Source organism: Lipotes vexillifer, unplaced genomic scaffold, assembly GCF_000442215.2.
Source record: "Lipotes vexillifer unplaced genomic scaffold, Lipotes_vexillifer_v1.1 scaffold327, whole genome shotgun sequence".
Lineage (NCBI taxonomy): Eukaryota > Metazoa > Chordata > Mammalia > Artiodactyla > Lipotidae > Lipotes > Lipotes vexillifer.
The window spans coordinates 341,131-367,344 of NW_006771143.1; positions in this window are offsets into that span (position 1 = coordinate 341,131).

Consider the following 26,214-nt stretch of genomic DNA (forward strand, 5'->3'; position numbering starts at 1 on the left):
GGGAAAATTAGACTAAAAAGAGAACAGGAGGAGGAAGAGGAGAAGAGGAGGAAGAAGAAGAGAAAGAAGAAGGAGATGAAGGAGAAGAAATGTGTTTCTCATGGATAACTGTCTGTCTAGGCACCCAGGTTATAGCTTCCTTTATTGAACACCACTATCCATCTGCTTTCCATCTCCCAAAGAATTCTGTTGAAATCCCTCATCATATCTTCCTTCTTTTTTTTTTTCTTATATATTTTTTGTCTCTTTTTACTCCTTTACTTACTTTATTGGGGCTTCAGGAGAATGAGGAAATAGAGGCATGTTCAATCACAAGTTTTCTCCTTACTTCATGTAGAATAGATTCAGATTCCCTTCTAAAAGATGCTTCTGCTCATTGCTCTTGCCAGGTCCTGAGTTTATCCCCAGGGCATAATACTTTAGGGATTTCAACCTGAAAAAAATAGCCTGAAGAATTTTCCTGAATTTACATAGAGAAACTTCAATTATAATGTCCTATAGCTTCTCACCCAAAAGCATGGTATTAGCCAACAGGAAAAAAACACACCATAGTAGTGGAAGCCACAGTTAGCAGAGTTGTGAATTTTGAGGCAGTGAACACACAGGCTCAATGAGTGGAACAATGATTCAGTTAATTTGATCAATCTGAGTGGTGGAACTCTAGGGACATCCCCAGAGGAGGAGAATGCCATGTGTTTGCCACTGATCTTATGAAATGTGGCTCTGCTCTTTAAACTGCAACCTTAAAAATACAGTACAGAATTTTAGTTTACTAAAGTTACTCTCTACCACTGGGAGCCACCTGGACTTTTACACATTGGCCAAAGCTTTCAAATTACTTTATCAGAGTCTGAGAAAAGTCTGATTGTAAATTATTTGCTAATGTAAGTATTCAGATTAGTTAGGAAGATAGCTTAGTCTAATTTACCAAAGCCTGTCCTTTCTTCGTAGTTTCACCCTGCTTCTGCCACCGTATTGTAGATGCAGGCAAACATTCTTATGGTCCTTGAAAAAGCATTGTGCAACTTTAGGCTTAGGTCATTCTTTTAGAAAAACTTATACTGACTTTTTAAGTCTCCAAAATCCTCATACACATGAATTTCCACCCGCTATTTTCTTTTTTAAATGTCACATAGTGTAGTTTAATGGCCATTGAATCAAGAATAAGAAAAGTTTTAGATATAGCCATAGTTTCTAATTTCTATGAGTATGAATTTCCCAGGAAAAAATATGTGAAAGTGCCTTGCAAATTATAAAGAAATTTGTATAATCCATTCCACCATTTTTAGTTTTTCAAAGAACACTGAGTGATGATTCTGTTTAAAATGATAAGGAATAAACATTTAATCATTATAATAAAAAGAATTTCAGTGGATTAATTTGATGGGCCTACCTTTTAATTATTATGACTACATAAAATAAAAATACCCTAAGGCCTTCTCCAAGTTACACATTTTCCCTGTAACTAACAATAGTGTTTGTTACATGCTGAATTATGCCCCCCCCACCCCAAATTAATATTCTGAAGCTCAATCCAGTACCTCAGAATTGACTGTATTTGGAGATAGGACCTTTAAGGAGGTAATTAAGTTAAAAAGGGTTTGTTAGGGTGGACCCTAATTCAATAGGACTGGTGTCCTTACAAGAAAAAGAGATTAAGACACAGAGGGAAAACCAGGTGAAGACAGGGAGAAGGTCACAACCCACAAGCCAAGGAGAGAGGCCTCAGAAGAAACAACCCTGCAGACAACTTGATCTTGGACTTCTAGCCTCCAGAATTGTGACAGAGTAAATTTCTGTTGTTTAAGCCACTCAGTCTGTGACATTTTGTTATATCAGCACTAGAAAACAAATACACTGTTTAAGGCAAAAAAAAAAAAAAATGTAAGGCCACAGCACATGTTGTCCCAGGATAATATATAGTCCTTCTTAAAAATTTTACTAATATACAGAAGGCAGTTTTTCTGGAAACATGCAAAGGGTGGTAATTTTATTAATTTAATGTTGTTTTTCACATTATTCTTAATTGTGTTTATTTTAGTTTAAATTCTACTAACAGGTAAGTTGGCAGTGTTTTGTATTGCACTGGCCAAAAAGTTTGTTCGGTTTTAAATAAAAATAAAAAACATTTTTCATTTTCACCAAGAATTTTACTGAACAATGTATTCACTAACCGAACAAACTTTTTGGCTAACCCAATACCTCAGGAATAAAACTGCTCTATAGTCATACATTCAGTAGCAGCACCAAAACACATGTGGGATTTGCTTTGGGTTTTTTTTTCTGTCGTACCAAATAAATTTACTGGACGAAAAGCTCAAATATAGCTAGTATGCAAGCCATTCTGTTGGCTTGCATATATATTTCATTTTATATATTAAATATATATATATTTATATATATATATATATATATATACATATAAATTACAAATGTAAATAATAGAGAGTAACAAGAATGGTATCTTGGCATATCCCATTAATGGGATGCCCTTATGAAGTATGATGGTTACTTTTTTCTTAGTTAAGAAAAACAGTAAAGAGACTTGGAATGTCTACAAAGGACTAGGCAGGAGATACAAACTTAGAAGTCACTGTTTTTGAAAAACAAGGTAGTTTCTCATTTATATTTAAGACAACTTGAATTTTTGAAACTGTATTGTAGTTCTGATATTTTCATTATTAATAATATTTAGCTTATTATTTATTGATAAGTCAATGAAAATATTTGTAATGTCTAAATAATTTACTAATATCCTCTTCTTCCAAATTATGAATCATAAGAAAGAGGACAAGTGTATTTTATTTAACCTAAATATAACAAATGCTAAATACTGTCTCCCTGAATATTGAAATATAATCTCCCTGCATATTCTTTACCAGAGTAGTACCCTAGGGTAAAGAGTATGAAGAGAGATTATATTTTACGTAAAGAGTATGGAGTAAAAAGAATATTATCTTGGCATATCTCTGTTAGTGGAATGTCCTTATGAGGTATCCTAATTACTTTTTTCTTGGTTAAGGAAAACAGTAAAGAAGGCTTGGAACGTCATATATGAATCTGAGTTATTTCTGCCATTTGGATGGTATTGCAGCACAGTGGAATTGCTTGAGCTGCAAGCAAGTTTTTTGGATTGAAAGGAGATATTCTCAAATCTAGAAAGTACTGTTTAGTATGTATAAAAATAAAATATGGGCTTCCCTGGTGGCGCAGTGGTTGAGAGTCCGCCTGCCGATGCAGGGGACGCGGGTTCGTGCCCCGGTCCGGGAGGATCCCACATGCTGCGGAGCAGCTGGGCCCGTGAGCCATGGCCGCTGAGCCTGCGCATCCGGAGCCTGTGCTGCGCAACGGGAGAGGGCACAACAGTGAGAGGCCCGCATACCGCAAAAAAATAAAAAAATAAAAAAAATAAAATAAAATAAAATAAAATAAAATATGTACAAAAATAAAAAGGAGTAAACTTACTTTTAAAATAATCAACTCATAAGTCAAATATAAAATATGAACCTAAGAAAAGTAATAGTAATAAATGAGCAAAAGCTGTTTTCTGTAAACAGTGTATATTCTGATTTCTCTCTTGTTCCTATTTGTGAGTTGTTCATGCTCCTAAAGGCAACCCCGGCACTTGATCACTAGATTCCCCACCCTTTCTTCAAGTCAGCTTGTCATTCCAGCAGTTCTTCCTTCTCCATCGTTATTTCTCTTTTTTATGGATTGTAAGTACAAAACATGTTGTAGTTTCTCCCATTAGACTTTTCTAAACCTCTTTCCCCTTATATCTCTTATCAAGGACACAAATGACCTTCACCTTTCTAAAGCCAGTGGTTCATTTTCAGTCCTCATTTTACTTGAGCAGCATTTTAAACTGTGGCTTCCAGGGCATTCACTCTCTTGGTTTTCCTCCTACCCTACTGGCTGCTTTTTCTGAAACTCCTTTATTTGATCCTTCATATCTTTTTGACAAAGCAATGTTCGAATGCCCCAAAGCTGCGTCATTGAACATCTCTATAATCTCATCCAGATACATAGCTTTAGATGCCATATATCTGCTGGTGACTTCTTAGTTTGTATCTCCCCTCCTAGACCTGCCTTCTGACTTCAGACGCATATATCTACCTACCTACTTGGCATCCTTAACTGGATGTCTAAAAATCATCTCATACTTGACATGACTAAATTGAACTCCTGATATTACATTCTTCAATCTCCATCTAAGACAGCATCTCCCATAGTCTCTCCTTTATCAGTAATAGCAACTCCATCCTTTCAGGTGTTCAAACCAAAAAACCTTATAGTCTTTCATATCTCACATCCAACCTGTCAGCAAATCCTGTTGACTTTGCCTTTGAAATACATCCAGACTTTAACCACTTCTCACCACATCTGTGTCTCACCTGGATTATTGCAACTGCCTTCTCACTGGTTTCTGCTTAACCCCTTGCTCTCTTACAGTCAATATAAAAGTCCAAATGGGCCTTTTAAAAGATAAGTTAGATCACATCATTTCTTTACTCAAACATCTTGCAACAGCTTCTGTTTCATTATAAAGATAAGACCTTACAGCAAACTGCTCTTCTAATACCTTCCTATTCTATTGCATGTTAATCCTCCATCCCCCTCCTCTAGCCCCATTGACCTTCTTGTTCTGGCCTCTTGTTTATGAAACCTGTTAGAAATGGTACCACCTCAAGCTTTTGTACTTGCTTTTCATTCTGCCTAAAAAGATCGCTTCCCTGCATCCCCTACCTTCCCACCATGTCCCTGTCCCCCACTCCCCAATCATTATGTGGATTATTCTTTCTGTTTCAAATCTTTGCTCCAATGTCACCTTCCTAGTGAGACCATCCCCAATGACCCTATTTAGGGTAACTCTCCTTCTACCCAACTCTTGGCAATTAGCATACTTCTCTGTTATTCCATACCACTTCTCATTATCTGATGTGATGCAGTTTTGCTTATTTCGTTTTGTATTCTCTGTCACCCTTCACTAGAATGTGAGCCCAGAAAGGAGGAATTATTGTCTGTTTTGTATTGCTTGTATCCCCACAGCCTAGAAGAGTTCCTGGTAGACCGTTAATTTTTTAAAATAAATTAATATACACTGATATACTCTTTATTTTTTGCCTCTTCATAACTAGATTTTAAATAACCATAGTCTGCTTTTATTTACAGCCAATTTATTTTGTATGTTTCTCTCTATTACCCATAATCTAGTCATAGATTTTCTTTTTAATCATAGGACAATAGATTTTTACAACTAGAACGGACCTTTTAAGGTGAAGAAAATTATTTGGTCACCGTGGACTGTTATTGAACCTCTTTGGGCCTTAGTTTCTTTATCTGTAATTGAATAAGTCAAAGTCAGGTTGTAAATCCAGCTCAAGTTTTAAATCAGTATTCAACTCGTATATCACAACACTAGGAAGGTTCATATTTAGTTTTTTGTGTGTGCAATATATCTGAAAGTCAGTCACTTTTCACTAGAAATCATTTTCCATGAAGGAAAAATTCCTTCCAGTAGTTTGGGAGGGACAGAGGAGAGTGAGGAAGTTCAGGCTGGATGTCTTTATTTCGTTGGTAAACTGGGAGGTGAGATCTTCAACTAAAAATAAGAAGGATAAGAATAAGAATGGGCATTTGAACAGAATAGAAAAGATCAATGAGTGTGAACAGTAAGGTGGAGAATTTACTGAATTACTTTTGTTAAATGTATATAAATCATGCAAATGCTTTTTCAAGGGAAAATCTATTGAGAGTGGCATGGACATAAATACACTACCAGATGTAAAATAGATAGCTAGTGGGAAGCAGCCGCATAGCACAGGGAGATCAGCTCTGTGCTTTGTGACCACCTACAGGGGTGGGATAGGGAGGGTGGGAGGAAGACGCAAGAGGGAGGAGATATGGGGATATATGTATACATATAGCTGATTCACTTTGTTATACAGCAGAAACTAACACAATATTATAAAGCAATTATACTCCAATAAGGATGTTAAAAATATATATATTTAAACCAGTTTCTTACTAAAGTAATTCTGACAGACCTTTTTTTGCCTGAGTTAGATTCATTAAGGTTTAATTTACCTGCAGTAAAATTTACCCTTTTTAAGTGTATAGTTCTACCATTTTTGACAAATGTACACAGTTGTCTAACCACTCTGTGACCAAGATATAGGACATTTTCCAGAATAGCTATCATCAAAGAGACCACAAATAACAAATGTTGGCAAGAAAAGGGAACCCTAGTACACTGTTTGTGGGAATGTAAATTGGTGCAGCCACTATGGAAAACAGTATGGAGAGTCCTCAAAAAACTAAAAATAGAACTACATTGTGATCCAGCAATTCCACTCCTAGGTATATATTCGAAGAAAATAAGAACACTAACTCAAAAAGATACATGCACCCCAGTGTTCATAGCAGCATTATTTACAATGCCCAAGATATAGAAAAACCTAAGTGTCCATTAACAGATGAATGGGTAAAGAAGATATGTGATATGTACACACACACACACACACACACACACACACACACACACCTTGGAATATTACTCAGCCGTAAAAAAAGAATGAAATTTTACCATTTGTAACATTGATACCCTAGAGGGTGTTATGCTTAGTGAAATAAGTCAGAGAGAGAAAGACAAATACTGTATGATATCACTTACATGTGGAATCTAAAAAATAGAACAAACAAATAGATAAAACAGACTTACAGATATAGGGAACAAACTAATGATTACCAGTGGAAAGACGGAAAGGGGATTAAGAGGTACAAACTACCATTTATAAAATAAATACATAAGCTATAAGGACACATGGTACAGCACAGGGAATATAGTCAATATTTTATAACAATTTTAAATGGAGTATAATCTGTAAAAACATTGAATCAGGGCTTTCCTGGTGGCACAGTGGTTGAGAGTCCGCCTGCCAATGTCGGGGACACGGGTTCGTGCCCCGGTCCGAGAGGATCCCACATGCCACGGAGCGGCTCGGCCCGTGAGCCATGGCCGCTGAGCCTGCGCGTCTGGAGCCTGTGCTCCGCAACGGGAGAGGCCACAGCAGTGAGAGGCCCGCGTACCACAAAAACAAACAAACAAACAAAAAACATTGAATCACTGTGGGTTATACCTGAAACTAATATAGTATTGTAAAGCAACTATACTTCAATTTAAAAACAAATTTTTAAGATATAAAACATTCTTATAACTCCAAAAAGTTCTTCCATCTGTCTTGCAGTCATTCCCTTCCCCCCAGCCTCAGCCCATGGCAAACAGTAATCTGATTTCTGTCTCTATAATTTTGTCCTTTTCAGGATGGCATATAATCATACAGTTTGTAGCTTTTTGTGTCTGATTTCTTTTACCTAACATAATGTTTTTAGATTCATCTTGATGTTGCATGTATCATGCATGTAATTAATTCCTTTTTATTGCTGAGTGGTATTAAATTGCATACATGTACCACAACTTGTTTATCCTTTCAGTGATTGGTGGGTTGTTTACAGTTTTTATAGCATTAGGAACAACACTGCTATGAATATTTGTGAACGGATCTTTGTGTGGACATATATTTTCATTCCTCTTTGAGAGACATTGCTTGGTCATGTGGTAATTGTTTGAAAAGACCATATAGCCTTTTCAAGCAGTTGAAAACAATTGAAAATTAAATTTCCCCATTGGATTGCTTTTGTCAAAAATCAACTAGACTATCCTGTTCTATTTATTTATGTGTTTATCTGTAGGCCAATGCCACACTGATTACTATAGCTTTATAGCTTTATGATCTTGAAATCAAGTCGTTGAGTCCCCCAGTTTTGTTCTTTTCCAGAATGATTTTGGCTACTCTGGATCCTTTGCATTTCCATAAAAATTTTAAAATCAGCTTGTTAATTCTAAAGAAAAGTCTGTTGGGATTTTGTTTAATCTAGAGGTAAATTTTGGGAGAATTGACATCTTAACAATATTGAGCTTCCAATCCATGAATTTCGTATTATTTGGGTGTTCTTTAACTTCTTTAATGTCTTGTAGTTTTCAGCATACAAATAAGTTACATTTTTAAAAGATATGTCCCAAAGTGTTTTATGTTTTTATGATATTGTAAATGACTTCTTTTAATTTAAAATTGCAATTGTTTGTTACTAGTATTTAGAAATATAATTGATATCCTATCTGCAGGTCTACTGTACTCACTTATTAGTTCTAGTGACTTTTTTGTAGACTCTGTAGGATTTTCTAAATTGGCAATCATGTCATCTATGAATAAAGAAAGTTTTACTTCTTACTTTCTGATCTGGATTAATTGTATTTGTTTTCCCTGTTTTGTTTCACTGGCTGGAATCTCCAGGACAGTGCTGAACAGAAGTAGTGAAGGGAACATCCTTACCTTGTGGTGATCTTAGGGAGAGAACATTCATTCTTTCACCATTAAATATGATGGGTAACTCTAGGTTTTTTGTAAATTCCCTTTATCAGGTTGAAGGAGTCCCCTCCTATTCTTAGTTTGCTGAGAGATTTTATCATGACAGGATGTTGAATTTTGTCAAATTATTTTTTCATAGCTATTGAAAAGATCATATTGGTTTTCTTTTTCAGGCCATTAATGTTGTTAACTCTCATATCCTTTCTAAGGTATGTGTTAAATCTCCAAGAGGAACAATGACACAGATTTCAACCACAGAGCCCTCTTTTTCATTGAATATTTTTTAGAACTAATGACCTATGGAACTTACTGGGAAATGCTAATATAGAAAATAAATGTATAATATGGACATAATCCTTTTTAGACCCATAGGATTATTAATAAGAGGTAACCAAGATAATGTAGAGAAAGCACTTAGCTTAATGCCAAGCACATAATAAATGCTCAAGAAATATTCAAAATTAAAAACTAATTCATATATTAATTTGAACATGAATTCTACATTTATTGTATGCTTACTCTTTCAAAGTCACTGTTAGTGATATTACAAATATTAACATGAAAATTAAGATGACTTGTTTAAAACATGATTAAGTTACTTTGGGTTTTTTTTACCTGATAAAGAAAATGATGTACATTCTGTCAGAATTATAAAGAACAGTTGTTTTCACAGCTCAGATTCACCAGATTTTAACCTTACCCTGCAGAGAAGCCTGACTGAATTAAAAGGTGTTCCTCAACACCAACATGCTTATTATTTTAAATGATTTTACAGGTTGGAAATAGCTTTTATGAAATTCCTTCCATGTGCCCATTATGCATGTAGGAAGGCTTCAACGGTGTGAGAAATAGTGGAGATCAATATCTGGGTTTAAGGGTCACTTGTTCCAAAGGGAGTACAAACATTTCTGTGGACTCATGGAAAGCAGGTTATAATTGTTGAAAACACATACACACACACAATAGTCAATGCAGCCTTACCTTATATTTTATTTTGACTTGGAGAGTCCCAAACTTATTGTCTGTGCTAGTGTTATGTAGCCACAGATAACTTATTGATCTGTCACAGACTGAGTTTTAATTTGCCTGGTGTGAAGGGCTTGTTCGTTTTAGTATAAGAATTCTCAGGAGAGCAGAAGAACCAGACAATTGGAAGTGACACACACCAAATATCTCTTTTCTGTTACATGTTTTGCTTTACAACTAAGTAATTACAGGGATCTAATGATTTGCTGTCCCTGGGACAATAGTTTCCTGACATTTCAGATAGCAGTTTATAATAATGCTTATATATGGGTTTGATATTGCATGTTATTAAAAGAATCAGCAGGTCTAGACTGGAGTTTATTTTTTAAGTATATGGTAATGATGTGCTATATCCCAAACAGAAGGGCATGCATGCCTACCTCAAAGCAGGAATAATTGGGTACCAGGAAGGAGCCATACTGCCTTTGCTATTCGGAAGGGAGGGAGGGTAGTGATGAAGAGAAAAGATTTGTCAGGGCTTCATCCCCTAGTTCTGGGAATGCATAAAGGAAACGTTATTTGGATCAGTAAACATCTCTGTACTTGTTCTGATTCTGCCTCGGAGTGATCATAAAGGCCAGGAGACCAGCCTTAAAATCAGGAAACCTAGGTTCAAGTCCCACTAATGCCACTTATTTTAGAAAATTTACTAACTTCTCTAAGCTTTCTCACTTGTAAAATTCTCATCTTCATCAATCTTAACTCATAGTTTTATGGTAAAACTACAAAGGTGACCTGCAAAATATTTTATAAGCTACAAAGCACTATAATATTGCTATCTCTTGCTCAAATGCAAGAACTTAGAAATAATTGCTGTGGTCATTTTTAATAACGTTCAAAGAAAGAAAAAGGGCCAAATTGTTTTTTTGTTTTGAGGTGTTTTTTTTTTAATCCATGGTCTGTAAATGACTATAAATCTATTTCTTTGAAATATGTATCAATATTTTCTGAGTTATGTGGTTGATGTTATGAATCTATAGCTTCTTTTTTTTTAATTTTTGAATTTTATTTTTTTTATACAGCAGGTTCTTATTAGTCATCAGTTTTGTACACATCAGTGTATACATGCCAATCCCAATCGCCCAATTCAGCACACCACCACCACCCCTCGCTGCTTTCTCCCCTTGGTGTCCATACGTTTGTTCTCTACATCTGTGTCTCAACTTCTGCCCTGCAGACTGGTTCATCTGTACCATTTTTCTAGGTTCCACATACATGCATTAATATACGATATTTGTTTTTGTCTTTCTGACTTACTTCACTCTGTATGACAGTCTCTAGATCCATGCACGTCTCAACAATTGACATCTCAGCAAATGACTCAATAACATTGTTATTTTCCATCCTTGTAGTTATTTGCACTTATAATCTAGCCCATTGGTATCTGGCAAGTCTCCCCGGGTCTTGTAAATAGTTATTATTTAGTGGCTTGTGATCACGACTTCAGTTAATTCCATAAGAAACATAGAAGAAAGAATTGGAATTTATAAATTAGAAACCTCTCAGTTTAGAAAAATATCTATTTCCTCATATATTTCAATGTCATCTTTGATCTTTCATCCTTGTAGCTACCTAAATGATCAGGTCACAAATGAGTTTGTCTAAAACAGAGATTAAAAGTAAGTATTAACACTTCAATCTAATCATTAGTATAGTTGCAATATCCTTTTTATTTCTCATACTTAATATGTTTAATCAACATCTTTCTATGTCTTTTATTTTTCTGTGTAATTTTAGTGTATTTCTTTTGGCATCTCATATTTTTTTTTTTTTTTTTTTTGCCCGCGCCATGTGGCATGCAGCATGTGGGATCTTAGTTCCCTAACCAGGGATCAAACCCATGTCCCCTGCATTGGGAGAGTGGAGTCTTATCCACTGGACCACCAGGGAAGTCCCTGGCATCTCATTTGAATCCTACAAGAATATCCTAATATACATTCAGTAGTCTTTAAAAACATTATTCCCTATGGACATCTTAGGGACAGAGCCTTTTGAGTCTCTTTTAATGTTAGCTTCCAAGTACCATTATACTCCATGCCTGATTTCATTTATGAATATAAAATTCATAATTCTGTGTTCATCTGATTTCTAAGTAAATGCTTTTAAAGTGTTGCTATATTTTTAAAAGTACTGTCATCAGAGCATTTCTATTGACCTCATGAAGCATTGACCCTTTTCATTGAATTAAGAACTCTTTAAGTAGGGTTCTCCTGAATTTATAAATATTATCTTAAGAAGATGCTTTACCAATCTCTTAAAACAGAGAACTACTTTTTGACTACCATGTTATTACATACTGGGCATACAAAATTTTATATTTTTATTGCATAGTCATGGATTTTAAAAATTAATAGTGAAATTTAATTAAATGACAGTGCATGGTTTCTATTAATGTTTTGGATAACTCATCTAATCAGTGAGATATTCTTAGACAAATGTTTTTATTTTTATTATGCCATATTAAAATGGTTAATGGTTAACTATAAGACATATCCCAAAGGTTTCATCTAATAAATGTCTCACATAATTTCATTTTCTTTTAGTAAATGTGGCCACTCTTTCACTCTGTGTAATCTTTTAGTTTTATTTCCTATTTCATCAACATTATGATCATAGTCAGTTTCAGGATTCTTACATTATTTTCTCCATTGTTTCATTCTCCACATAGAAATTCCAAGGTAAAGAAAGGATGCTTTACTCTTAAGTTTTTCCATTTAGAAAGATAATTGGTCACAAATATTAAACAGTCTAATCAAAACCACCATGAAATGGGGACTTCCCTGCTGGCGCAGTGGTTAGGAATCCGCCTGCCAAAGCAGGGGACATGGGTTCGAGCCCTGGTCCGGGAAGATCCCACATGCTGCGGAGCAACTAAGCCCATGAACCACAACGAAGCCCGTGAGCCCGCGTGCCACAACTACTGAGCCCATGCACCCAGAGGCCATGCTCTGCAGCAAGAGAAACCACTGCAATGAGAAACCCGCACACCACAACGAAGAGTAGCTGCCGCTCGCTGCAACTAGAAAAAGCCCAGGCACAGCAACAAAGGCCCAAGGCAGCCAAAAATAAATAAATTTATATTAAAAAGAACACCATGAAATGGTAATAACAGAAGAGATGTTGCAGGTATTACACAGGCTTAGAAATTTCAAGTAATAATTAATATAGCCAATAAATAGCAGAACTGGTACTCAAATCCGGGTTATTAAACTCCGAGACCTAAGCTTGAATTCTCTCCTTGACTTCTCAAAAAGGAACCCTTATTCTTTTCTCATCAAATATGTAATATATGTTCACTTGAAACCTTAGAAATTAAAAAGGCAAAAGAAAGAAAATAACAGTAAATCATAACCACTGTTAGTATCATGGTATATACCCTTCCTGATCTGTGCTGCCCAGTATGGTAGACACTAGCCACATGTGGTATTTAAAATTAAATAAAGTTAAAAATTCAGTTCCTCGGTTGCCCTAGCCACACTTCAGGCGTTCAGCAGCCACAAGCAGCTAGAGACTATTGTACTGGTCAGCAGAGATTCAGAACATTTTCTTCATCATGGGACATTCATACACAGTGCTGTAAATGTAGACATTTTTCATGCATGAGAAAGTGCATACACACACGTACACAGAGGTTCACATATAAATTCATATTTTTAAAATGCATATTGTTTATACTATATATAATATTTATAATCTGACTTTTTTCATTGAACACATGTAAATATTTCCCATGTTAATATAATGTAACCTGCATAATAATTTTAAAGTATGAATTGTTCATTGTAGCTATATACCATAATATATTTAATCAAGTTCTTTTTATACTTTTAGATGATTAGCATTATTTTAATACGATATACAGTGCTACAGTGAACATTCCTGTATATGCAAATTTATACTTTTATCTAATTATTTCTTTAGGATAAATCTCTAGAAGGGGGGATTTTTAGATAGAAAAGGTGTGTACAATTTTAAGGCATTTGCTCTGAAGACCAAATTGACCTCCAGAAAAGAAAAAGCAATATACATCTTCCCTAGTAGTGTGAGAAGTCACCTGTTACTCCCTACCCTTACTAACGTAGCTGTTAGTTTATTTGCTTTTTAAGTTCATGAAGACTTCATTTACCTTATTTTTGGTCCATCAGTCTTCTCAGAAGTTTTATATTTAAGAAGGAGGACACCAATTAAATAAGTTACATGGAGAAAAATGTATGAACTAAATCTGGGAAAAGTTGAGATGAGTTTTAAATTATATATACATATATAATTATATATAAAATCATATGAATTAATAAAGTATATTAAATTAGATGTTATATATATATATATGTAAATCTTCACACATGTTAACACTTGTACTTAGGAAAATTTTCACTTAATACTTTAATAGGCACGTTATTATTTTCTGCAAAACGTCTTAATTATGACAAATTTGCCACTATACAGACCATTTTAAAACCACAATAATACATTCCAGGGTGTGTTATGCTGGGAAATTGCCATTCTAGGAAGAATGAAGTCACTTGGCCTTTAGGTTGGTGCATCAGAATATGCTCAAGGAAAGTAATATCTAATGAGAAGGCATGTATTACAATAGCCACTTAATTATAATTCATTAAATTTTAGTTCCAATAACACCTATTTATTCCATGAGATTTTTTTTTTTTTGGCCGCGCGGCGCAACATGCAGAACTTCCCCAACCAGGGTTCGAACCCGTGCCCCCTGCATTGGAAGTGTGGAGTCTTGACCACCAGGGAAGTCCTCCATGAGATTTTTTTAAACATTGTGTTCTCTAACTGAAGGATTTTGCTAGTCATTAAACTTATTTTCTTTAAAGTACCAAAACTTAAAATATATACCATAAGCTATAAAACAAACCAGAAACAAAGTTTTTTCCTAATCGTGGTAGAATCTGACCAGCTGGTTCCAGTTCCCATGCCTGGTAACTGATGATCTCTGCCTTCTAAGCTCATATATACTCAGATTCTGTGTTTTATATCCATCCTATCATATGACCATAGGCAGTACTACTTCAGTACATTACATTAACTCAAATTAGTTTCTCAGATGATCTAATCATCACTCTAAAGCCCTGAGGGAATGGAACGCAAGACAGGTAAAGGTTGATGAGAAAATAGAGGCTAAAGACCATTAAAGGACAGACCTCTATAGCAGGAGTGGGCATTGTCAGGGTGGAGGAGGGGGATGGGTAAAAAAAGACAAATTAACATTTTTACATTAAACTGGCCCACTTTGTGAGAACTAAGTTGAAAAGTATTATAGTTTTGTTGACATTTAGTTTGGGAAGTTTGGGGCATAAGGTTAGATTTAGGGGAGCTGTGATGGCAGAAAGGAAACACCAAGGTGGGAAAGAGAAAGTGTTTCGTAAACAAAGACAAAAGATCCTAATTATATTAATAAAACTATTTAGATCACTGATATGTTAACTTCTAGGACTAAAGATGAAATTCATCATTTTACCAAAATAGATTTATTGTTTGGAGATTTAAATTACAGCTGAATCACTCTCATTGATGATTAGAAGCTTAATCTCCAGAGTTGTTTTCTGATATATATCAATAGCAATCTGTTAGACAAATTATAAAGGATTCCAGAAATAGTAGTTATTGATTCAACATGTATTTTTAAAAGCCTCTATACAATAAATGATTAGTAGCAATCTTGTAAGGTAGACGGTATGTAGGGCACAGGTTTATAATTTATCATTTCTTTGACTTATCGTTTATTTTACTGTTCTTGCTCCATTTGTGCTAATCTGTTATCTAAGTATAGCCTATGAAGCAACCCTGGAATGCTAACTAATTTTTCCATGTGCACTTAATTAGTGTGATTTCTAGAAGTTCCCACAGTGAATGTGATATACTTTTAAGTCACGCAATCTCTCAGAGGGAAGAAGTCATGGCAACATGCAATTGAGAATAATTGGAATATGATTTCATGTTCTTATAATAATAATGCCATAAGTATATGATGAGGACATTAACATTAGATTCAGAATGTAAGAAGGGTATACTGCCCCTCCCAGTAATAAATCACTTAGAGAAATTTTTAGTTTATAAAAGTTTAATGCTTGTGAATAGCATATAAATTCTCCTCTGAGCTCTTTTTTTAAAATTTAAGTTAACAGTGTGCCTGATAAAGTTCCTTTGGGAAAATAAACTACCTGTAATTTAAAATTCTACAAATCCACAATTTTATTTCTAAGAAATTACCACTACAGAAACGTTTGTTCCTTTAAAAGGAATTGGAAGTAATTGAGAAAAATTTAACCTATCTTTATCTAGTTAACCAATTTTGGATAGGCAGTAAATTTCTTCATGAGACTGAGTAATTCAAGTAGTTACAAAGAACAGAGGTGCAAATACTTGGAGTACGTTATTAGGGGAGGAGGGGTTAGAAAAGGGATAACCTTAAAGTCTTCAGAGAGAAGATGAGGCCTAAACAATTTTAAACAATGAGAGGTTGTTAAATAGATATTAATGAAAACTAGTGAATACTGAGCTCTTACTATGTGTTAGACACTGTTCTAATTGCTCTATATGTATTAACTACTACTTTAATCCTCAAGAGTCTATGAGGTAAGAAATATTATTATCTTAATTTTATGGAAAAGATAACTAATCTGGCTCAAACACTCTCAGCTAGTAGACAGGAAAGCTAAAAGTCAATCCCAGAAAGTCTCTGAGTCTCTATTAGAGGCCAGGGGAGTGGCCTTCAGTATGAGAGAATGGTCGAATTAATTAAAGCTCCTCACCTCTACCCCACTTAATCCTCATTTATACTTTCCACAATGCTTCATTTTCTACAACAACCAATACTTTTTAATCTACTTTCTTTTAAAACTATCATGTATGGATAAACTGAAACTCCTTCAGAACTTTAGGAAAAGAAATTTTCCTCCTCAAAAACACTTTTCTTTTTTTATTTTTCCTACTTTTTTAATTTTTAAATTTTTATACAATTTTAAAGGTTACTTTCCATTTACAGTTATTACAAAATATTGGCTACATCCCCATGTTGTACAATACATCCTTGAGCCTATCTTACACCTAATAGTTTGTATCTCCCACTCTCCCACTATGTTGCCCCTCCCCCACGCTGGTAACCACTAATTTGTTCTCTGTATCTGTGAGTCTGCTTCCTTTTTGTTATGTTCTCTAGTTTGTTGTATTTTTTTAGATTCCACATATAAGTGATATCATACAGTATTTGTTTTCCTCTGTCTGACTCATTTCACTTAGCATAATGCCTTCCAACTCCATCCATGTTGCTGCAAATGGCAAATTTTCATTCTTTTTTATGGCTGAGTAGTATTCCATTGTGTGTGTGTGTGTGTGTGTGTGTGTGTGGTGTGTACACCACATCTTTATCCATTCATCTTTTGATGGACACTTAGGTTACTTCCATATCTTGGCTATTGGAAGTAATGCTGCTGTGAACACTGGGGTGCATGTATATTTTCGAATTTGTGTTGTTTTTTTCAGATATATACCCAGGAGTGGAATTGCCAGGTCATATGGTAGTTCTGTTTTTAGTTTTTTGAGAAAACTTCATACTGTTTTCTACAGTGGCTGTACCAATTTACATTCCCACCAATAGTGTAGGAGTGTTCCCTTTTCTCCACATCCTGGCCAACATTTGTTATTTGTGTTCTTTTTGATGATAGCCTTTCTGACAGTTGTGAGGTTATATCTCATTGTGCTTCTGATTCGCATTTTCCTGATGGTTAACGATGTTGAGCATCTTTTCATGTGTTGGCCATCTGCATTTCCTCTTTGGAAAAATGTCTATTCAGTTCTTCTGCTCATTTTTTAATCAGGTGGTTTATTTTTTCGATGTTGAGTTGCATGAGCTATTATATATGTTGGATATTAATCCTTTATCATAAAATATTTGCAAATATTTTCTCCCATTCAGTAGGTTGTATTTTTGAAAAACCCTTTTCTTTTTAAAAAGCTCTTGTAAAATCAAAAGGCTTCATGTTTCCTAACTGCTGTCACTGAAATAGGCAGAACCCTGATTCTGTCTTTTCCTCGCATTCATGCTGTAGCAACCCTAATCCTTCCTGAGACAGTGGAGGCTGCTAGCTGAAGAGGGAGTAGGACACAACTAGGAAGGGTGGGAGAACAAAAGTGCATTTATAGAAGTCAGAATATTTCAAAATGAAGCTAGTTTCAGATTGTCACTAGTACTAAGATGAAAAATAGCTGGGCGAGGAGGAGAGCAAATGGGAAAAGAGACTTTAGGGAGGTGGTCAAAGAAAGCCTCTGAGAGGGTGGTCTTTGGTCCTTGACTTGAGGATAAGCAGCACAGGGGAACAGCTGCAGGAAAAGCAGAGCCGTCCAGGAGCTAGTGTAAAGGCCTGAAAAGAGTAAAGATTTAGTTCCTGCAAGGAGAAGAAAGAAAACCAGAACAGCTATGAGCGGTGAAAGAGGACATGAAGAATTAGAAAGAAATCATCAGGCAGGGCCTTTTAGACCATGGTAAAGAATTTGAATTTTATTCTAAGAGAAATGGAAGTCACTGAAGAAATTTAACCAGAATATAAGTATGATCTCGTTCACATTTTTGAAATATGACTCTGTCGAGAATAGATTCTAAAATGGACATGTAACATCCAAATGAAGTTGTGAAAGGCAGTTGGAGATTGGGTGAGTGGTCTGTGCTGTAGAAGTTCTGTAGAGCCCTGTATGGGGGTAAGATTACCTAGGGAGAGAGCCTAGACAAGGAAAAGAAGATGACCCCTGACCAGTTTCTGAATCTATCTAAACTCAAGGGCTTGGGTAGAAAAGGAGAGCCTAGGGAGGTCCAAGCAAAACTTAGAATCTCTCCGGCCAGCTGATTGTCATAGAACATGGAGTGTTGATGCCTATAACTTTTGAACTTTCATGCTCATCTAGTCTATTATTATTAAATGTGACTTTGCCAATATGAGATTTTTGAATTTGTCTTTTTGTCTTGTAAAAAAACTGAACAAACATGGATTGGATTGAATTAATGGTATTAGCAATCAGATTTTGGCCAATACGAATCAGTATATACTATGGAATATAATTATTAAAGAAGTAGGGCTACAGTAAGTATTCAATGCCTTTTTAAATGTCCAAATCTTGAACATGATGATTCTAACATTAAAGACATCCATTATATCAGGCTGAAGTTAATGAGTTCAATTATTCTTGCTATTATATAATAATATTTTATATTTTAGGAGAAGATATAAACTATCCACAATACAACTACAGTCTTTCTAGAAAGAGACTGTGTAATATGTCTGGTTGACCAATTAGCCCAGTCCACCCAAAGTTTAACTGAGAGTTTTTCCCTCAAGCTAAATTTTATTACTTTCAAAAAGTTTATTGTTTTAAAGTTAATCTTTTTATTTTTAGATATGCTTGTTCCTTATCTATTTTTTTAAATTAATTAATTTATTTACTTATTTTTGGTTGCATTGGGTCTTTGCTGCTGTGAGTGGGCTCTCTCTAGTTTCAGCAAGCGGGGGCTACTCTTCGTTGTGGTGCACAGGCTTCTCATTGTGGTTGCTTCTCTTGTTGTGGAGCACGGGCTCTAGGCACACAGGCTTCAATAGTTGTGGCATGCAGGCTCAGTAGTTGTGGCTCGTGGGCTCTAGAGTGCAGACTCAGTAATTGTGGCGCATGGGCTTAGTTGCTCTGAGGCATGTGGGATCTTCCCAGACCAGGGATAGAACCTGTGTCCCCTGCATTGGCAGGCAGATTCTTAACCACTGCACCACCAGGGAAATCCCTAAAGTTAATCTTAATATGAGATAAATTGTACACAGAAAACACAAGGACACAAACAGCAAAAGTAGTTTCATTTGATGCCTTATGCCTTAATGTCAGCATAGAAAAAGCAATATATTTATCCTGCCTCATTTTTTGAATTTCAATATCAAATTAAGCTGGATAAAAAGTTCCAAATTTTCTTCAGGCAAAATTTTTTTGTTTTCTTAAGCAGCAGTTTTCACTTAACACAAAATAACTTTGTGGCAAATGCCCAGATTTTATATTAGCACACGTAATTTTCCAGAAGAAATGTCAAATCCTATTGCTGGCCCTTTAATATGGATTGATTGGATGCAGTGTCAGAGTTCTATTAAGAACATCTGAAATGAAGAATGCCTAGAAAAGTGGGTGCATCAGTGGTAACATTAATATTTTGTTTCAAGGAAGGGAGTGATTTTTGCTAAAGCTGCACATTTCTCTGGGCTTGAATGAATTGGATAGAATTTCAGACTGAGTGGTGAAGTACAAACAGTTGCATTCAGATTCTTTGTTATTTTACACATGTATACATGGCTGTCAAGGGAGTTTCTGGTTGCTTGTAATATTCATTAGCTTTGGAGTCTCTTAAATCATCTAGCTGTAACATGGAGCAATAGATATGTACATCCAATTCCAACACCTCCAGGTCATCCTACATCTCCCGTGGGTAACATTTGTTGGAGTTAGTCTGTGAGGCTTTTGGACCTGGAGTCTTGTCTTCTTCAGGGCTGAATTAACAACTGTATTGTTTTTACTGTTCCTGATTACATTTTAATTTTATACTGGAAGATTCTTTCTCCTTTTCTTCTTTTCTTCAGGGCTGAATTAACAACTGTATTGTTTTTACTGTTCCTGATTACATTTTAATTTTATACTGGAAGATTCTTTCTCCTTTTCGTGTAAAATTTTCCAAAACTGGATCCTAAATATAAAACAACCAGTGGTATTTACCTTTTAAGTTTAAGTCATAAACTAAATAAAATGACAACTATTTTCACTATAAATTGACCTTGAATCTGATTTCTAGCCACTATGGCCACAATTTAAAGTTTAATATATATACTCACCTACAACTTAGAATTTCTTTATCTCTTCTCTTTTTCATCAGGGTCAGATGGGGAAGTTGGTTTCCCAATTTTAGACATGAAGCATTGGGACATTTTTTAAAAATGTGCCTGCCTCTGTGCTGCACTGCCTCTCTTCTTTTGTTTCACCTACAAAATTCCTTGTATTTACCTATCATCTTCCATATGGAGGTACAGTGTTTTCTATGGTACTAGCTTAATTATTTACTTAATATCAAGTATTTGTTGAGCATCTACTGTGTGCCAAACACTGCACTAGACCCTGGGGATTGTAACCAGAACTGTAAACAAGTTAGACTGACTTCCTCTTGGAGCTTGTGAATTCATGAGGGAAACAGACAGATGGTCAATTACATTCTAGGATGGTAAGTGCTGTGATAGTGGGAGTACAGGTTCTAGATGAACACATGGAGGGAATTCTCTCTTAAACAATCTCTTCTCTTTCCTGTGGGATCATATTCCCTCTGTATAATTCTACTTTATTTTTTAGGAGCTTTCAGTAGCTGTACTAAATCATTTCCTAAATACCCACTATTTCTTTTCTGTAATAACTTTGCTTTTATACATAAGTTTACTTTCATGATACCCAAAAGTAGCATGTCAGTCTTTTAAAGTCCTCTTCTCCTGTAAGCATACTGGGTTTTTCCGTGTGCAGATTCAGTAACGTGGAACAGTTTTGCTCTTAACCAACAGCCAAGTGACCCGATGTTCTGTCATTTTTCAAATGTCTTCATAAGGAGCTGATGCTTATAAGGGTTTTTCCTTGAACTCTGAGCAGGCTTTTCCAAAACGCCATGAGATAGCAGTGTTCCAGAGGTGAATATAAAGATCAGGCTCACCAAGGAATCACTCTACATTCTGAACCATTATGTTTGATGTTCCTTGTTATTTACCATCAGTATATCCCCATTTGTGGCCCAGTAGGCAGAGGCACGATACTCATTTATCCTTATGACCTCTTTATCTCAGAGTATTTGGGAAATTAATAGGTATTTAAGGTTGTATAAAAGTCCTTCAGGGTAACAATTGATATAATTTCCAGACTGTTTTTGCTAATGACATCATTACTTTTTGTTTTAAAGCTGCCATTTAACAAATCATTTTCTATATCAAGCCCTTTTACATTGTCCTGGCAACCATGCTATTTAGGTATATTTTATCCACATATTTTAGAAAAAGAAAGTGAGGAGAGAGGTTTATAACTTGTCCTCCAGCTAGTAAGTGGCAGAGAGAATCCAGGCTGTGAGTCTAGGTCCCTGGGCTCTTTTGCATGAGAAGACACCACCTCCCTACATTAAGCAGTCTCAGGGGACTTCCCTGGCGGTCCAGTGGTTAAGACTTCATCTTCCAAAGCAGAGGATGCAGGCTCGATCCCTGGTCTCCGTGGTCGGCGAGTTAAGATCCCACGTGCCTCGGGGCCAGAAAACCAAAACATAAAAAACAGAAGCAGTATTTTAACAAACTCAATAAAGACTTTAAAAATGGTCCACATGAAAAAAATCTTTAAAAAAAAAAAAAAAAAAAAGCAGTCTCAGATTTGCCCAGGCCCAGAGACCATTGGAACCAAGGCTTGCGATGTGTTATGTGTCCCCTTTCCCCAATGGCTGGGATATTTAATTAGCATTTTACCTACTTGCAGTCAGAATACCCAAAATGCAACCTTGGGTACTTGTATTATGACTGAGTGTGTTAAATTCCTTAACTTCCATCATGGATTTTAATGAATGACCCAGCCTGCCAGTGTTCCTTCTTTCTGGTGCCTCCCCGTCATTCCCACCCACTTAGGACCACATATCTGACTCTAACAGTGCTGACTAATGATTATTTCAGAACATACATGACATCAGCCATCATACCCCACCTTCCATATTAGGCTCACTGAATACCACTGAATCATATCCAAGCCCAAGTTGCCATGTTCAGTGTGATTTTGATTCTTGTCACCTTCCCTTGGGTCTCCTCCTACAGCCACCCCTAGTTCCAGCTGCATTTATCCTGGTCTTGCTCTCTATTTCTCCCTGGCCTGATAATCAGAGAATAACACAACCATTGCCAGGTTTATCTGAGTTTTAACTGGAAGTAAAATAGGAAATGTATATTCTACTTCAGACTGTATTTTGTTGCTCAGATTTTTCATATTACTTTTTTTTTTTACTTCTTTCTCTACTTTAAAATGGATCCTCTCTTCACATTTCCACCAAATTCGTGTTTCTGAAGATTTATTTCCATTACGTCATGCATATGACATTTTTAGAGTCTCCTATTACCTAAATGTTTCTCGTCTGATGTGCGGAGTCCATTACAGTTTGATCAGAACTTAATATACCTCAGTCAGGTGGGCATACTCCTTATCTTCTCCCACTCCAGCCCACTCAAAGCCTTTGCTCATTTCATTGCACTTACCATGAATGCCCTTTTCTTATTCTCTCCCCTGCTTATCTAATTTTACCCATCATTTAAAGTCCTCATTTTATCTCCACTCAGAAGTCCTCCTCTCTATGATCAGCACACACTAATCTCTAATTAATTTGAATAAATATGGAATTTATTATCTGTGCTACTTCTTAAAGCATATAGCTTCTTAAAACATGAACTGGGCCAAATGATTTTCCAAGCTAACACTTTTTGATGGATTTCCACTGTATTAAAATCAAAATTCAGTCTCCAAGTCATTGGCTTCAAGTCCAGGTATATTCAGGCCCCTGTCCACATACTCTTTGTCAAGTCCTAATTGATTGGTTCTTTCATTAAGAAGTGAAATGGGGATTTAAAACTCCAAGAGAAAGAAGTCAGTGAAAATATTTTTATCAAAAGTCCATTTATTGTTTTTATCCAACTTAATACTGAGTAATGTGATTTTACCCATACAGTTCATCAGACCTCAGCTGGTAAGCTTTCTTTCTTTATTTCAGAAGTCTGGACAGTTGCAATTGCTCTTCCTGTCCCATTCCACCTCTATCTTAAGAGGGGAAGATAAAATAAGTTTCATCTGTTAAGGTTAAGGTCAGTGGGGTAACTTCTTCCAAAGATGGGGTGGAGTACAGCCTTACTCATTCTTTTATAACCCAGATGAATGATAGCATTGGTATACAATTACAATATTTCTTATGTGGGACACTAAGAGGTAGGTTTTCACCATTTTCTAACTTAATAAATACACAAGCCAGCAAAGATACATACTTTTTTTTAGAGAGAGAGAATGGAATATAAGAACTTTATAAAACAATACATACTTAATTTTTCTTCTTTTATACTAACTTTTATAAACAATCTCTTGGAATGCAATGGTTGGATCTTGTGCTACTTGTACTACTGTGGTCTAAGAACCAAGGTCAGTTTTCCAATCCCATCACTTCCCAAGTTACAAAGGAAATGTAATACAGCAAATACTCAAAAGTCTCCATCTGCAAGCAGAATATACCAAGGATCTTTTTCCTCATCTCGTCTCTGGCCCCGTACTGTATTTACCCACAATAGCTTCCCTTCTGTTGCTTAATAAGGCCAAGCTATTTCCTACCTCAGGTCTTTACATGTCTGCCCAGAACGTATTTCCTTTCATCTCCTTTCCTGACTGATAATTCTCTCCTTTAGGTGTGTCACTTTCTCAAAGAGACCTTCACTGACTACCCAATCTAAAAGAGGTTTCTTTTTAATTTCTGTTTCAGCAACCTGATAGATTTTTTTTTTACAGAACTTTTCACAATTTAAAAAAATTTCTTTCATTCATTTATTCATTTATTTGCTTCTTAAATGTTTCTTTCCTACTGGACTGTAGGCTCCATGAAGGCTGATCATGTCTGTTTTAATAAATATTGGCTACCCAGTGCCTAGTGCAGTGCCTGGCACAGAGTTCATAATTAATAAACATTTGTTAAATGAATAATTCCCATTTTCAATTTTAATTGCAATAGTTATTTTTACGTGCCTATGTCTTGATTTCTCAATTACATACAATACATTTAAAGAGACAGCATCTTAAACCTCTTGATCAGGGTTTATAAGTGCCTGTTGAATTATATGGTTCATTTATCTGTTTATTTGTTTGTTTGTCTGTCCGAATTTCAGTCCTTCACACTCTCTTTTAAACTGGTATTTAATTACAATGTTGGTTGATATCTTTTGGGAGCCCCTTAAAAATTAAATTTAACTAGCAGGGAGAGATGTAGGTGTTTTAGAGCTCGGAGCTCATAGAATTTGGGGAGACCTTTTGAAGAAAAAAAAAGAATGTAAATTAAGTACTGGTCCTTAGGAGGGACTTGTATAAGTGAAGGGAGCCTAAAACTTAAGCTTAATTTAGTTCCACAATAAGTCTGCCTCTGTTAACGGAATTGAAATCTTGATTGCAACATGTTTCTTCTTTCACCATATCCAGCATTTGCAAGACATAAGGGTAATATTTGAGCCACACTCATCTTGCAGATTATTCTATCTGATCCTTGATGCAGCCCCACACTTCCTCCCCACTTTCATTGCTCCTGTTTACTGCAGCCAACTAATTGCCAACTGGATATCAGTTTGAGAAGCCAACTTCACCACGACAGTTGTTAATACACTGATTCTAATCCAATGATGTCAGTAGTTATGTTGGCATTGCTCTAGCTTCACATTGGCCTGAAAATCTCATTCTTCCTCTCTTTCTCAAATTTTGCCCAAAGATCCAAGTTTTCTATTTTTTCTCCTTTTAAGTGTCACTCTCCATCAGAAATTAGCGTCTATTTTATTGACAACAGTAGCTATTATTTTGTTTATTTTTTTCTTATAAGACTTGAATTTCTAAAGAGGAAGGGGAAGACAAATACATAGCAACCACTACACTATCCATGTGACTTTCATTTCCTAGCTACTCTCTTTCAATTCTTGAAGGCAGTTTCAGTTTTACTGATGAGGCAGTAAATGTTAAGGAAAAAAATGGGAATATACTAAATATGTCACTAAGAATTAGAGTTTCTCAAATAAAATTTCCTTGCAGCAGCAGAAGGGCAGCCCTCTGCCCTGCTGCCCATATTTTAGGCCAGTGAATTATTGGCTTTCATAGTGAGCTGGAGTTCAGTGGGTCTGGACAGGATCTGCCAGCTGTGAGGCAATGTTTAGGTTAAAAGATCTGTCTTGGAGATTGGGAATGCTGAAATATGGGTAAAGAAAATAAATGTCTTGAGGGACATTCACTTATAGAGAGCATATTTATCCCATATGAATACCTTGCTAGCCTAGAGAAATTCAGAGATTAAACCTCAGAGGCAGCAGCTGAATCAGAGAGTAATGGAAGTGATGAAAACAAAAGGGAGAAGGAAGGGGCATGACTGGGGTGCACAAAGGATTGTGATATTTTGTTTTTTGAGAGGAGTCCCCAGGTAAGAAACCACATAGTGGACTCTGTCAATGTATTCGACATTTAGTCAGTATGTACTATGTGCTGGGCACCTATGCTCAACAATAGGAATGTAGCAATGACTAGGACAGTGTAGAAGGAAATAAACACACTTAAAGTGTGCTATAGTAGGGGGGTTATACAATATAGTGGTCATACAAAGGAATAAGTAACTTTTTATTGGAGACCAGGTAAGACATCACAGAAGAGCAGCTCCTGAGCTGACAGGAGACATTGTTGACTGCTGACCTGGTTGAGTTCTTACAAAAGCAGAACCAAGACAGTGATTTGGGTGTGACCCCTGGGAGCACTGTGAAGAAGTGAGACACTGAAAGGAGGGAAGTCAGTGAGGTACATGAATGAGTGTATTACCACTGTGGGCAAGTGGGGCACCATTCCACTGGTAAGTCTTTGGGAGATCGTGTGGAATATGCACCGTTAATCGGGGGAGGCTGGGGTATTTACCCATCACCTTCTGTCTTCATTAGTTGAGGATTCC